Source organism: Epinephelus fuscoguttatus, linkage group LG3 (assembly GCF_011397635.1).
Source record: "Epinephelus fuscoguttatus linkage group LG3, E.fuscoguttatus.final_Chr_v1".
Taxonomy (NCBI): domain Eukaryota; kingdom Metazoa; phylum Chordata; class Actinopteri; order Perciformes; family Serranidae; genus Epinephelus; species Epinephelus fuscoguttatus.
In genome coordinates, this window is record NC_064754.1 from 9,288,816 (window position 1) to 9,304,248 (window position 15,433).

General features: G+C 39.9%; 1 protein-coding gene across 1 annotated transcript in view; it reads right to left on the minus strand.

The window, feature by feature from the left end:
- Positions 1 to 7,122, minus strand: part of LOC125885838 (zinc finger protein GLIS2-like) — a 43,255-nt gene extending 36,133 nt beyond the window's left edge. Inside the window, exon 1 of the mRNA XM_049571637.1 lies at positions 6,646 to 7,122. The gene's annotated coding sequence lies outside the window, so the exon portion shown is untranslated. The remainder of the gene's footprint in view (positions 1 to 6,645) is intronic.
- Between the last annotated feature and the right edge of the window lie 8,311 nt (positions 7,123 to 15,433).

Sequence of the window (15,433 nt, forward strand, 5' to 3'; positions counted from 1 at the left end):
CTTTCTGTAGCCACGAGTAAACTACGACCCCTGCATCACACACTTGCAGCTAAAGCTCATCTTTTTTTAACCACATCTAAAATGTTTCCTCTCCTTAACCAAGTATTTGTGCTGCCTAACCTTGACCACGTGACCACGTGACCACATGATGACAATCTTTCCAGAACTGTGCAGCAGATATTGTAGAAAGCTAGAAATTTAAAAACTTAGTTATTGGAAATTAGAAGAATTCTCATCTGGCAATACAATTAACTCAACATGCGGTCAAGCCACTGATCTTCCGGCACCATTAACAGTATTCTGTGAGTAGATAATTAGCGTCATTATTTTGTCCTGTATTCAAAATTAAGGTGAAAATAATAGATATCATCATGAAACTTCCTCAGTTGATTACTTATAATAGTATTTTAAAAAATGTATTACAAGTTTTTAAAATTTGAATGTTTAATTATGCAAATTAGGCATTATCTCATTAAATATGCACAAATTTGCATACATTTCAGGAAGCTAAATCTGAACATCTGATAAATCCTTTATCTGATAAATCTGATAAAGGATTTAAGGATATCTGCTTTTATTACCCAGAAAATCAAAATATACTGTCCATAGCCTTAAAAAAAAAAGATTTTTGCCATATTTTTGGGAATAAAATGTCAAAAGTCCTGTGTTTTGTGACCCATCCACCACTGCAGCAAGCCTCCTTATGAGTCTGCTTCCTGCTTTATTCTTTACTCCTGTTAGCGCACTGGTCATGTGATCGCAGCCTTCAAGATTACATGGGGTTATACATGAATTACTGGCTCATCATTAGGTGGGATAAGAAGAATTTTGGTGCTTTGCTTTTTGTAGGAGAACGTATGAACAGTGCATGAGAACATCCTGGTCTTTTTGCAGTTGTATGGTTCTCTCTGCATTTATTTTGCATCTCTTTGTGATCATTTTGAATCTTCTTCTGGTGTTATTTGACATTTGACAAAAGAAGGCTGGGAGCCCCTGACACTTTGCGCCCCTGGGCCTGTGGCCAGTATGCCTGTTGAGTAATCCATCCACGGTTTGATGTAATATTAATCAAAACAACTTTGATATAAAAGTTATTTGTCTTAATAAAGTCCAGATTCTCAAATGAGATGTCAAATGTTTGCTTCTTTTATCAGTTTGAGCCTGTAATAAATTAAACATCTTTTGATTTTGGACACATGTGATGGACATTTTTCATCGTTTTCGTACATTTAGAGGACTAGGTGATTAAGTGATGATTTAAAGATAAAAACCATCATTACAAATGATCAAAGTATTCAGGAGTTGCAGCCCTGGTGGAGCTAAAAACTTACTGAGGCTGACACCAAAGCAGTGGGTCAACATCATCAAAGAAGTCAGGAGGAGAAGAGGGCGATGAAAAGAGAAATAAGCTAACAGTCTCTTCATTGTAGTCCACATCTATGAGCCATTTCTGATTCTACGCCCATCTGCCATGGCACTTGATCCCTCTTTACAATCATAATTCCCCTCCTGGCCAAGACATCTTTTTTTTCCTTTATTCATTTTTCCTCCCTTTCCCTGCTCACAGTTCATTCCTTCTCTTTGTCAGGTCCTTTTTTCGTGGAGGCCAGCATTTCGTTTGCCTCCTTCCTCAAACACAGACTAAAAAGAAAAAGAGGCAACGTGTGGGAGGGAGGGGAGAGGAGAATAAGAAGGGGGAGAGAGGGAGCTGGGGAGTGATGGAGGGAGGAGGGGGGGTGTCGGGGTGGGGTTTGCGGAATTTGGTCTATGTTTGGTTTGGAAGTAAAGGCCCCGGCGCTGGGCTCTCAGGAGGATAATGGAAAAGAGAGGGAGAAGAAAGGGAGGTTTATGGATGTGTGTGTACCCTCACAGGTGGTCGGCACATACTGATGGGGGGGCCTTTTGTGTGTGTTCAAATGTGTGTGTGTGTGTGTTTGTGTGCGCGCCTGTGTGTTTACTGTTGGCAAAGCTATGAGTTCTCAAAGCATGTGTGTACATTCGTCTGTTGATTTGCAGATGTTGGCACGGATGCATGTGAGCTTTTAGCATGTAAGAATCGGAGAAGGAAGACAGAGAGAGGAGGTGAATAAGACATTCCTAAGATGGAGGAGGAGGGGGGAGGAGATGCAGGGAGCCAGTGGTTAGTTAGTGGTTAGAAACTAAGAGGAGAAAAATGAATGTCTGGTCCAGGGCTGGGCCCAAAAACGATACCACAACCAGCCAACGAGCCAAGCGAGAGAGGAAAGGAGAGGAGAGGAGAGGAGAGGAGAAAATACAGTCAGAAAGAGATATATTACAGAGGAGAACCAGGGGAGGCCTCCTTCTCCTCCACCACCTCCTGCCCTCCTCCTCCTCCCCTACCACCTCTTGCCCTCCTCCAATATGAGGCCTACAAACTCCTGCCTCTGCCGCAGGGGAGAAAAATGGGGGAGTGGTGCTTTTATAGCTGAGCTGAACCCGCTGAACCCATCATGTGCAAACAGCAGGCGAAGCACAGAGACAACAGAGGGCCGAGGCCAGCAGCCACACAGGGGGCTCTAGTGGGGGGTCTCAGGTTGAGGGCTGGAGACACGAGGAGGAGGAGGAGGAGGAGGAGGAGGAGGATGAGAGTCATCAAAGGTCTCCCTCTACTCCCTGTTTACCTGTACACACCATCAGATTGGGTTGGGGTCTTTCTTTTCTTCAGTTATTACTTATTTCATTTGTCTTTCTTTACTTGTTTCACCTTCTTTCTCCCACCTTCCTTCCTTCCTTCCTTCCTTCCTTCTTTCCTTTGCTTTATTTCTTCTGCTACCTCACTTGGTTTCCTCTTTCACTTCTTTCCCATCCTGTTTTTCCCTCCGATTTCTTTCTTCCTGCCTTCTGTTATTCCTTATTTTTCTGCTAAACTTTCTCTCCTTCATTCCTCCTTGTTGCCTTTCTAATTTTGTTTTCTTTCCTTCCTTTCTTTCTGGCCTTTTTTCTTTGCTCACTCCACTTGGTTTCCATCACTTCTTTGACTTTTTTGTATGTCTGTTTCTTCTTTAATATCTTTTTTATTTATTTATTTTTGCTGTTCGCATCCTTTGTTTCTTTTGCCCTTTTTTCTTGAATGCCTTTTTTTCCCTCCACACTTTTATTTTACTTTCTTCTGCCCTTCTTTGGCTTCCTCCTCTTGCTCCCTTCACCTTTTTCCCTCGTCTGTTTGTTTTCTGTCACTTTCTGTCATCTGTTTCCCTCCTTCTTTCCTTCCTTCCTTATTTTCTTTTCTTCTTTCTTCCACTGATTTGTTGTTGGTTTTATTTTTCGAGATTACTTCTTTCATTCTGTCCTCTACTTTCCTTCTTTCAGTCATTCTTTGTGCAATTTCTTGTTTCATCCCTTGTTTTAAGCACTTTTTTAGGCATTTTAGAGACATGACGGAAAACAAAGTGTCTCTGGCCAGACTTGAACCAGCGACGTTGCAGTAAGTTGGCACCATAAACCCAGAGGACAACAGGGCATCGTCCATTTTTTCTCCCTTTTTCTCTGCCTCCTTCAATTCCTGCTGTTCTTCCATAACTTTCTTTTGCCTTCATCCATTTCTTTCTCTCCTTAACACGTTTCTTTTATACTCCTTTGTTTGTTGACAGTCTGTCCACGTCACTGTCTTCTCTCTGTCTTTATTTTATTCTTATTTCCCTGTCCTTTCTATCACTCTTTGCTAGCTTTCCCCCTTCCCTCTTCCGTGCTACATACACATTTTAACACACACACACTCATATATGCCATACGTATGAGCAACACTCCCACCCTGCAGCAGACAGTGTGGGTGGAAGTGGGCTGTAAGGCAGACGCACCCAACAACAACAGGAAAGGAGTTTGCTTGGCTCTGGGCCTATTTTAAAAATCCATCCACAAGCGTCTGTCCAACCTTTAGAAAACAGCATGATGCAAGTGCGTGCAACCTGCATATCGCTGCCGTCACACAAAAAACCCCACATTCTCAAAAAGTTTTTTTTTACTCTGACCACCAAGATGCAACTCAGAAAATTAAGGAAGGGGTTCGTGTGGAGCTGACACACCAAGCGTTAACTCCCCAAACCTGCCCTGCCTCTTGGGGACCCCGAGGAGTTTCAGTTTAAGTGAAAGCGTGAAAATCACTGCAGCTGGATTTAAGGAGTTTTTCTAATGCGGAGGCGTATCATCCTTCAGGGAGGATGAGGAGCCATGATCAGTGATGTGCAGTCATGTCAGGGGGGTGGAGGACTTGAGAGATTAGATGACCCAAACTGCTGGGAGGAAAACAGGGGAAGTAAAGGTCTCATCTCCACCCTGTTTCACTTGAGAGTTTGTGTCAACTTAAGGGTTTTAAAATTTCATTTAAGTTTACCATGCTTCTACAGGCACGCCAGTTACCTTAGGGGTCTTGTGATTAGAGAAAATAATTGGCATACTGTCCAGTAATGCCACAGACAGATCCTAATACCTTAACAACAAAGTGCTTGTCAGTGCAAAATGTCAAAGTATGGGTGTTTTGTTGATCTTGCACCAACAGGGACAGGATGAAGACACACTAGCAGTACATTTTTCTTCACACAGAAGCTGTTCAAGTGTTCGTGTGTGAGAAAGTAGTCAAGATTTTAACTTCTCTCTGTGGCTCACTTTTTTAACAACTACTACTTCCTGTGTATCATTACGTGCAGCCCCATTATTGCTTCTGTGTGCACCATTATCTCCATCGATGTATGATTCATTGTATTTTGCCCCCTCTCTTTAACGACGGGATTTTCACCAGCCTTGAGCATAGCCCTTCACAACAGCTACAAACACTTTTGCCTTTAGACATGGTCAGATGACTCTTCATACAGACTAGTTCCTTTGAAACCTAATGAACCCTCAAGAACATCATGCTGCTTCCTGCTTTGATAATGAACATGTAGGTTGTTTTACACCACATAAACCAATAAAAATGCTGTTACTTTCCTGGTGATGACTGCTTATGTATAGCTTACACTATGCCAGTGCTGCATCAAGTTCGCAAATGCCTGGTGTATGTTTGAACCATCAACACATTAATGAAATTAATATTGTGTTTTCACCAAGTAGGAGTGTATACATAAGAACAACAACAGGGCCCACAGCTGACCCTTGAGGAGCTCCATATTTAAGATGAGCCAGAGGAAGAGGAGAATGCAACTAGGGGCTCCAACTAGCAGTTGTTTTCATTATTGATTGATTGATAAATCAGTTTGTCCACAAAATGTAAGAAAATGAATTTCCCAAAATGCAAGGTGATGCCTTCAAGTGTTCGGTTTCATAGTCCAAAACTCAAAGACATCAGTTTACAATCATGCAAGCTAAAGCAGTGGTTTTCAAACTTTTTGTGTCCAAGGCAAGGGCAAGCCAAAATCTCAAGTCACCTGTATTTATATCTGTGCACAATAACTTCTATAATGTGTGTTATCACTCTTATCATGACTTTCGCTGGTATATTGTCTTCGCTGGTGCTTTGTTTGTAATTTGCTCCATACAATAAAGTGATCCATAATTTCACAGCTTTCTCCTTTAAACTGTTATCATACTCACACTGGCTGCCAATCATTAAATTAAATTAATTTTCTTTTCTTCTTTCTTTATTAGTAAATTGGTGTGCACATCATACTGATACAGTGAATTAAAAGTTCATTCACACCATTTGAGAACCACTGAGCTAAGGAAAAGCAGGAAATATAAAAGTTTTAGAAGCTCTAACAATCAAATATTCCTTTTTTACCTTTACCAAATTACCAAAGAAATGAATCAGTTACTGAAATTGAAATTTCTTCGAGACACATCAATTAATGATTACCATGTGATTTTTTGGAATACATGAACGATCACGCACACACTGGGCCAGTACCTTCAGAATAAAATTTATTTAAACCTGTACAAGCTGTACAAGAAGAATAACCGAGGGCCCAGGATGGACCCTTGGGGAACCTCATATTGGTAAAGAGCTGCAGATGAGGTGAAAAATGTAACTTTTGATAGTTTTAAAATGTAATTTGAGGCAAATCAGAACCAAGAGTGGAGATATATCTCTCCTGCTGACTTGTGCCAACTTCAAATAACTGTCACCGACATTAACAGGTGTTTAAAACTACCATTTTTACATTTTTCATACATGTAGAACATTAAGTAGATTTAGACAGAAGTTTAAAAATATTGTATTAATCATATATGAAAAGGGATGATCAAACTGCAATACTGATGTAAAACAACAAGGTACAGGAACTTAAATTGCCTTTTGTAAGATGTATTTCTTATTGTTGTTGCTATTTTGCCTTGTTTGCCTGTTTTGTTTTGTTTTGTTTTGTTGTTGATTGCTAAATATGAGCTGTTAAAATGGGTAGGTGTTATAAGCTGTAGCTTCAGCCTGCATCTTTTTCAGACTGCAGAAGTGTTGAAGTTATGTTAAATTACTTTATTGTAATGTTTTGCACTGCACTATTTAAGTATCTGCCATTTTCTGTGAGAAGCTGTGACTTTATTTACATGAATTTGTGGATTAATACATGACGGAAATAAATTCTAAATTCTACTACTGTTTTAAACTGTGACAGAGTATCATTCAGTGATTTTTAGACTGATATTTTTGTTAGGATAAAGAAGACAAGCCAGTGGCTGAATCTGTTCAGGATTTACCTTACAACAGCCTGTAGACGGTGTAACAGCCTCCTCTGCTCCCTGCGGTCTGTCTGAAGATGCTTTCGAGCCTCCAATAGACACAAACTGAGGACAAAAATCACCCAAATCAAGCGAGTTTGTCCGGCGTTTCCTGAACCATCTCCGATCAAGTTATCAGCTGTCTCTGGCTGGTTTCAAATTAAAATATTTTGAAAGCAAATCCTCCCACAGGGGATCGTTCAAGAGGGAATAAAATGCCTGTTGCGAGTGGTCAGTTTTCGGATATACAGCCGAAAACCTTGTCTTGTGAATAGTTTTCTGTCAAAATTAGACTGACGCAAGCTGAGGAAATCACTGACAGCTGAATGTCACTCAGATGTGAGGATGCAGGCAGCGATGGGAATGTCAAATCCAGGAAGGTAGAGGATCTGCTTGGAGGCGCATCGCCCAGTTGCGACGCTGGTCAACTGAGCTTCCAGCGGCGGCGAAGAGGGAAGAGGCTGTCAGGGTGGGAGAGGAGGGGAGGAGAGACACCAGAGGAAGTGGATGGAGGGAGGGAGGGAGAAAGAGGCAGAGAGACATTGGAAGTGTGGAGGACAGAGAGAGAAATGCCAGAATAGAGATCCAACTTCCTCTGCCAGCTGTTGACTCTCACGATAGTCTGAGCTGTGTTTTGCTGTGAGCAGTGGTGGAGCAAGTTTCCACATCTGTATTTGAGTAAAAGTATGGACGGACTCCATCATCAAGTAAAAGTCCTGCCTTAAAAGTGCTACTTTAGGAAAAGTATGAAAGTATATTCAGGAAAATGTAGCCTATAAAGTATTAAATGTAAGGGTGAATTAAGGGTGAAGTTTTTGAATGTCCTCCTTCTGTCATAAAATCAGAAAAACACCCTTCAAATGATACATTCCTGTAATACTGAATATGTTACCCATCCATTTGAGGAGAAAGGAAAGTTTTATTATATTCCAAGGAGGCGTTACATACCATTTAAAGTAAACTGACCCCAAGCATCTATTTATTTATTTATTTATTTATTTTTGTATCATTTGGGTAATTGGGACAGCACATCTTGTCACTCATTTAGGGTTGTAAAAGCATATTTACTGCACAATTTATTTCATATTCTGATATAATTTTACATGCACACTTTTCTTTTCCTGGTCATCATGATGAATTAAGAGGCCATTTACATTTCTGCTTAACTTTATTGCTGAATTTTGTCCAGAACTCGTGCAATACAAACCTGTCTTTTCTCACTCTCCCTTAATTCTCTACCATCAAATTTCCTTGGACACATTTTATTGATTTAGAAAAATCACACAAATCCAAAAGTCATTGAACACATTTATTTGGGTTAAACAAAAATGTTTGAGTTAAAAAAAAAAAAATGAATACATTTAGTCAAGGTTAAGAAAATGCTAATCAGGATTAGTTAGGGTTTGGTCAAGAGGTCAGTCCAAAAATGGCCTGTAAAAACATCTAGCAAAATACAGCTATAGTCCATAATTTCATGGTTGATTAGGGTTCTACACACATGAAGAGGTTCTAGGATCTAGAGCATACAGAGCATAAACAATGGTTCTCCATTGTAAGGTTGATCATTTTCTTTATTAGAAAGCCTTTTAGCACTGTCCCAATCACCCAAAATGTGTTTGCAAATATGAAAAAGTGTAAATGTAGGCTACTTGGTTTCATTCCAGCATTGGCTATGAGTGTCTGTTATCCCTCTGCCTTCAGTGACTAATGTTAACTTGTGTGACACTTCACTGAAGAAGGCCGTTTCCATCCCCTTTTCTCTGGTGTAGTAGGCATGTAAAGATATCTTACCAAAGCAAGACCTCTGCTGAGGAAAACCTATAAGGCTTCAGCAGCTGAAAAATGAAGTTGGTATCTTCCATTGTTAGGTTCATTTTAGTACAAACTTGCAGCTATTAGTAGCTCTTATAAAGTTGATTTGCCTTAGAGGCATAGTGTGTAAGATTCAGGGAGATTTAGTGACATCTAGTGGTGAGGATTGCAGATTGCAACCTGCTGAAACTTCTCCCGGTTAGAATGCCCAGAGTGTTCATTGACCAGAGGGTTTTACTGGGAGCTGAATTATCCCCAGAGGTGTCCTCCTCTCCAAAACAAACGAACCGGGTGATTTAAACCGGTATTTACACTGGATAAAGCAGTTTCACGTTACAAATCATTATTTTTTTAATGCTGTTTGGCATGTTAGCAGCTGCTAATGTGTGCTCACCTTTTATCTCTTTAGATCCAGACATTTAGGAGGTTTTTACCAAGAGCTGAATTATCCAGGTCTCTTCTTCTCCTAAACAAATGAAGGACCTGGTGATTTGACCCAGTAAAAACACTGAATAAAGCAGTTTCACATTAGGGGCTGCTGACTATGGTGGCCAGTGCCAAAAAAGTAAATCACAAATGGTCATATCTAGAGCCAGTGCTTGGTTGTCCGTTGTGGGTTACTATGGAAAAACTGCAGTGCAACATGGCGATCTCCGTGAACGAGGATGCAGATATAACCAGCTCATTCTAAGGTTATGAAACACAACAATTCTCAAGTGATTACACAGTAAAGAAAACATACTTATTATGTAATATTCCATTTCTGCCAATATACCCCCTAAATCTTGCACACTGGACCTTTAAAGTGAACAACAGAGAGCCCAGAATTGAACCTTGAGGAGCGGCATACTGACATGAACCAGAGGGAGTGGAGAATGTACAAGTACCAGAGCTGCAACTATTATCTTCATCATCATCAGTTAATGAGTTTAAGCGACACTGTATCTCGGAAGTTCTCTATTGCAGCACTCCTTCACTTCTGCTTTGCTCTAATAAGTTTTTAATATATTGCATTTCATTGCATAATCAGTTAGATACAGTACAAGTAGCCCTATCAGAATATACCAGGGTAGATTTTTTTAAACTCTACTACAGTCAGACAAAATGTAGTGTACTGCCCGTCAGTGTACCTCTGATGAGACTGAACCTCATTTGGCCCTGCTGCAGTCTAACAGTGTACATCATCTCCCTCTAGTGGTTTCAAGTGGGAAGTGGGAGTTAAGTTATTGTGACACCTTTTTGATGAAGATGTTAATACAGACTCAGTGCACTGTGTCATTTCTAAATTTATTTCTCTTGAAAATCAAACAAACAAACATGCTAATAACTCAAAGTGGCTTTTATTAACATCTTAGAAATGTTTCAAATGATGATGTGAAAACATATGTTTCAGTCTTGTTCAGCTGTACAAGCCACCATTTCACTGTTTTAGTTCACTATCACTGCTCCACAGCAAAAAATAAAGAAAGAGAATAGATATAGTAAAATATTAACTAAGTGAGTGATGATGGCAGATGAAACATGATCAAGTGCCCTCCAGGGTTCCCCTCCAGTAGGGAAAACAAGATGTAGCATCATATACACTGCCCTAGAAAACTTTCTAAATACGGATACCATTTTTATTTTTATTTTACCCCTGCCCCTCAGACAGCCTGATAAGCCTCTTGATAAGACAGTAAAATAGTCATGGTTAGATGATGTGGCCCACAGTTGTCACGTCATAATCGAAACAGACATCCTGGATGGGGACAGATGGAGACTGCTGATACCTTCAGTGTCACCATGTCTGTGTGCGGCTGCAATGTGACTTCGATTTCTGAAGTCTTAACAAACTAAAGATGCTTTTTGCATGATACAGTGTGTAAGTGCATGTGAATCAAGAGCTAACAGTTGCAAGGAAATTTAACCTAATATGTCCACATTTAAAAATACTGGTGAAGGTCATGAGCTTTACTAGATTAAGTGACAGCATCTTTCTAAAAGGGAGAGAACATGTGTGTTAGAACATAAAACCATGTACACAGATACAGCACTCATATGTACTCTCAGAGACCTCCTCTGACAGATGCTGGAATATTTTTCGCAGGCTTGCAGACGTTTATTTTTATTTTGAGAGTGGATTTTAGACTTAATTTTGTAAGGTGCTTTTCTGTGTCATCTGAATTTTTAATAGTCTATACAAATACATCAGCCGTAACGCTTTACAAGTCGATAATATGTCAGGGCTTAGGGTTTGTAATTTTGTTGTTTAGTTTTTCTGCCCCTAAATGGACAAAACAATCTTTCTTTCTTTCTTTCTTTCTTTCTTTCTTTCTTTCTTTCTTTCTTTCTTTCTTTCTCATGTTCTTTATGATCATGAAGGTCTTTGAATCAGGAGTTATGTTTTAGGAAAACAGCAAAGGCAATGCAAGTTTGTCAGTATAGCATCTTTCAAACACGGGCAATTTAAAGTAATTAAAATAAGACAAAGAAATGTGTTAAAAGCACAATAACAAGGAAAACAATTCAATAATTATTCCAGTTATTATTTGTTCAAGTGTTAGTTGTTATTAATTATTAATTTAATTATTCCTGCAAATGGGTTTATTGACTTGGGAGTGTTTTTTAAAGTGACATCTGCTGACCAGTGCTTGGTATTGAATCAACACGTTCTCACTCCAACCTCGTCACATATCAATGTTTGGTCATGGACTTTACACATCCATATATGATGTGAGCGGTACCCTGGTTGGTTGTTGACGTTCTGGGAAGCCGTGTCAAGTTCTGCCTGTTAAATGCATCGTCTTCTTTCAAACTGCACTTCTGTTTTCACAGGAAATTTAACGTTGACATACATAAAACAAACGCCCTACATCAGTATAACAAGGCAAATTTATGTGTTTTTTTTCCCTCCAACAACTAATGCACATGGTTGGGTTTAGGCTATAAAAACATGTGGTTAGGTTTAGGGAAAAAAACAGCGGTTGGCTTTATAATTTAATGGGACGTGAACACTGCTCTCCTGGCTGAAAATTGGCGTTTGTTGGACCCTTCCACCCTACTTGGATTTTCGCTGCCTAAACTTTCGTTCTTGTCCCGCCGCGTCTCCCCTTGAGGCATGTTGATGCCATTAAACTATAATGGTGATCGGCCGCGTATCATACCAATGTGAAAGGACGGCACTGCCCAAGCGCTGGATTTCATCAACTTTAGAGTGAGACCGGGCTGATTGAATAGGAATGGAGTGACTAAATGCCTCATGTAGACACCACTGACATACCATAAAACTTCATATAAAATCCTTATCCCGATTAAATGCCCAGTCCTTTTTACTAGCCTGATGTACCTACACATTTTGACGATTAAAGACCTGTCTTAATTAGATGCCTGGTCTTATTGCCAAGCAAGAATTCTTTGGATGTATAAAACCAGATTGTTGACCACTTGAGCTAACATTGGTTAGCTGTTTAGATAGCACATGCAAATATGAATGTTTAAACTTCTGTCAATATGGAGATGCTACACATCGTTAGCTTAGTTCATTTCATTTTACTGAAACCATGAGCACCAGAGAAGACTGTAATTTATTCAGATTTACCAGCACAACAAAAAAAAAGGAGTGACTCCCTTCTTCTGAAGCGGCCATTAAGTCAGAATATGTGTCCAATCCTCGATTACCCAGTAAGTTATCTATATTCCTTTAGTCTGTGAGGACCAACCAATCATGACAATCAAAGGGTTTTTCATAAAAATGAATCCAAGTTGTGAGTATTGTTTTAACAGAATAAAGTGGTGTTGTATGCCAGGTGCCATTATCATTGGGTCATGTTTCACATCTTTGTTGAGCAACAATTTTGTGTAAAAGGAATTAAAGGCCTGTCTCATATAGCTGCCTGTCCCAAATATGAGCCTGCAGAGTTCAGTGATGTAGGCATGTAATGGCCCGGGCTACTTATTGACGTTTTATGGTATTTGATAGAGGATATTGTACAAACTGTTGTCTTTGCAGCCTGGAAAGGTTGCGCAAACACAGTCAAAAGTGGAAAAAAATAAAAATAATAAGACTGACCTAAACATAATAATAACAGACCAAATCAAACTCTACTTGGCTTTACCCACACCTAAAATTTGAACCACTTTCTAATCCAGCATAATTCATAATGGGTTTGAAACTGAAATATGTAATCATTTGAATAAATATGTTATGAATGCATTAGATATCATTTATAATCTGTTTATAGCAGTAAACGTTTTTTTGTTGCTAGGTAGTGGAAAAATTCCTTTGGTCTGTGGATGTCCCACTTCAACACAACTGCCTTCATCTGTTTATCTAGCTCTGTTTGAAGTGGAAAAACTGATATCATGACCTTTTTAAATGACTCATTATCTTCCTAATAACCACACCATGCTAATGTTGACGCCATGCTCTACCATATGAAGGAAATGTCCTTTGTAGTGTATTATTCTTGGTGTATGATAATTAACATATATAAACACATTACTTACAATTTATAATCAATTTAAAAAGTAACCTTTAATAGAAAGCGAAATAGAAAATGTTGTTATTGGCTAACGTTTCCTCAACTCACGTAACCCATGAATGTGGAAGGAATATATTTTGTGATATTAAGTCCAAACGGTCTGAGCTTGTCTGAGCCTGGGGGGATGAAAGTGTCTGGTTTGGGGACTTCAGAATTGCATCTCTGCTCTTTGCAGATGATTTGGTTCTGTTGGCCTCATCACACCATGACCTTCAGCACTGGGGAGGTGTGTTGCAGAGTGTGAGGCGGTCAGGATGAGGGTCAGAGTGTTTTCACACTGTCTTTTTCAGCTCTCTAAGTGGACTCAGAGGGGTGACTCAGCATTTTTTGCTCATATGTGAACACTGCAAGAGAACTCCAGCCACCTTGGGAGGTAATCTGAGTTTGGTTTGCTTCAAGTCCGTGGTGAGGTTCACTTAACCTGTGTCTTGTGAACACAAAGCGCTCCAGGTTTGCTTTGCTCCTTGCTATTGTATTTATACTTCAAGAGGACTGAGTTCTGTTTGTTTAAAGAGAACTACATGTGCAAACACCTGAAGTACCTCCAAGGGTGTTTTCACATATAGTCCTTTTTAAATAACCAAACTCAGTCCTCTTAAGGTGTTTTCACACTTGGTCCTTTTTATCAATCAATCAATCAATCAATCAGTTTTATTTATAAAGCCCAATATCACAAATCACAATTTGCCTCACAGGGCTTTACAGCATACGACATCCCTCTGTCCTTTGGACCCTCACAGCGGATAAGGAAAAACTCCCCCCAAAAAAAACCTTTAACGGGGAAAAAACGGTAGAAACTTCAGGAAGAGTAAGTGAGGAGGGATCCCTCTTCCAGGATGGACAGACATGCAATAGATGTCGTACAGAACAGATCAACATAATAAATTAACAGTAATCCGTATGACACAATGAAAGAGAGAGAGAGAGAGAGAGAGAGAGAGAGAGAGATGCAGGTAATGACAGTAGCTTACAACAACATTGTTGAAAGTAATAATATTATAGTTATAGTTCTGGCTACTGTGGTACAATATGTTGAAAGTATGTATTAATATCTGGCAGTATACATGTGTGACAATAGTATATATGTGTATAATAACAGTAGAAGTATGACTAATGACTAATGATGGCAGCAGCAGCAGGAGGCATCTGGCAGGACCACGGCAGCAGCACAACCACACACGTCACGCTGTCCAGGCACCGCTGTGATATGAGTTAATCTGAGAGACAGTGGAGCACAAAGGCTCCGGAGAAGAAGCCGAGTTAGTGACATGCAGAATGGCCGAGTTAGCTAGATGCAGTAATAGAATACGAGAGAGAGAGAGAGAGAGAGAGAGAGAGAGAGAGAGAGAGAGAGAGAGAAGGGGCCCGGTGTATTACAGGGGGGTCCTCCGGCAGACTAGGCCTAAGTCAGCCTAACTAGGGGCTGGTACAGGGCAAGCCTGAGCCAGCCCTAACTATAAGCTTTATCAAAGAGGAAAGTCTTAAGTCTAGTCTTAAATGTGGAGACGGTGTCTGCCTCCCGGACCGCAACAGGAAGATGATTCCACAGGAGAGGAGCCTGATAGCTGAAGGCTCTGGCTCCTGATCTACTTTTGGAGACTTTAGGGACCACAAGTAACCCTGCGTTCTCAGAGCGCAGTGTTCTGGGATAATAAGGCACTATGAGCTCTCTAAGATATGACGGAGCTTGACCATTTAGAGCTTTATAAGTTAACAGTAGGATTTTAAATTCAATTCTGGATTTTACAGGGAGCCAGTGCAGAGACACTAAAACAGGAGAAATATGATCACGTTTCTTAGTTCCTGTTAGTACACGTGCTGCTGCATTCTGAATTAGCTGGAGAGTTTTTAAGGACTTACTAGAGCTACCTGATAATAGAGAGTTACAGTAATCCAGCCTTGAGGTAACAAAAGCGTGGACCAATTTTTCTGCATCTTTTCAGGTCAGGATAGGTCTAATTTTCGCAATATTACGCAGATGAAAAAATGCAGTCCGTGAGGTTTGTTTTAAATGAGAATTAAAAGACAAATCTTGATCAAATATTACTCCGAGGTTTCCTACGGTAGTGCTAGAGGCCAGAGCAATGCCATCTAGAGAAACTATGTCATCAGATAAAGAGTCTCTGAGTTGTTTGGGGCCAAAAACAATAACTTCAGTTTTGTCTGAATTTAACATCAGGAAATTGGTGTTCATCCAGGTTTTTATGTCTTTAAGGCAGTTATGAAGTTTAGTTAATTGATTACTTTCTTCTGGCTTCATAGATAAATACAACTGTTTTTAGCCCTCCAAATGAACCTATAGAGCGGTGACTCAGCATTTTTGCGCACATGTGAACACACCAAGAGAACTCAGACCCCTCTGATGCTTCAGGTCATCTGTGCAGTTCACTGAACCTGTGCATTGTGAACACAAAGCACTCCGGGTTCGCTTTGGT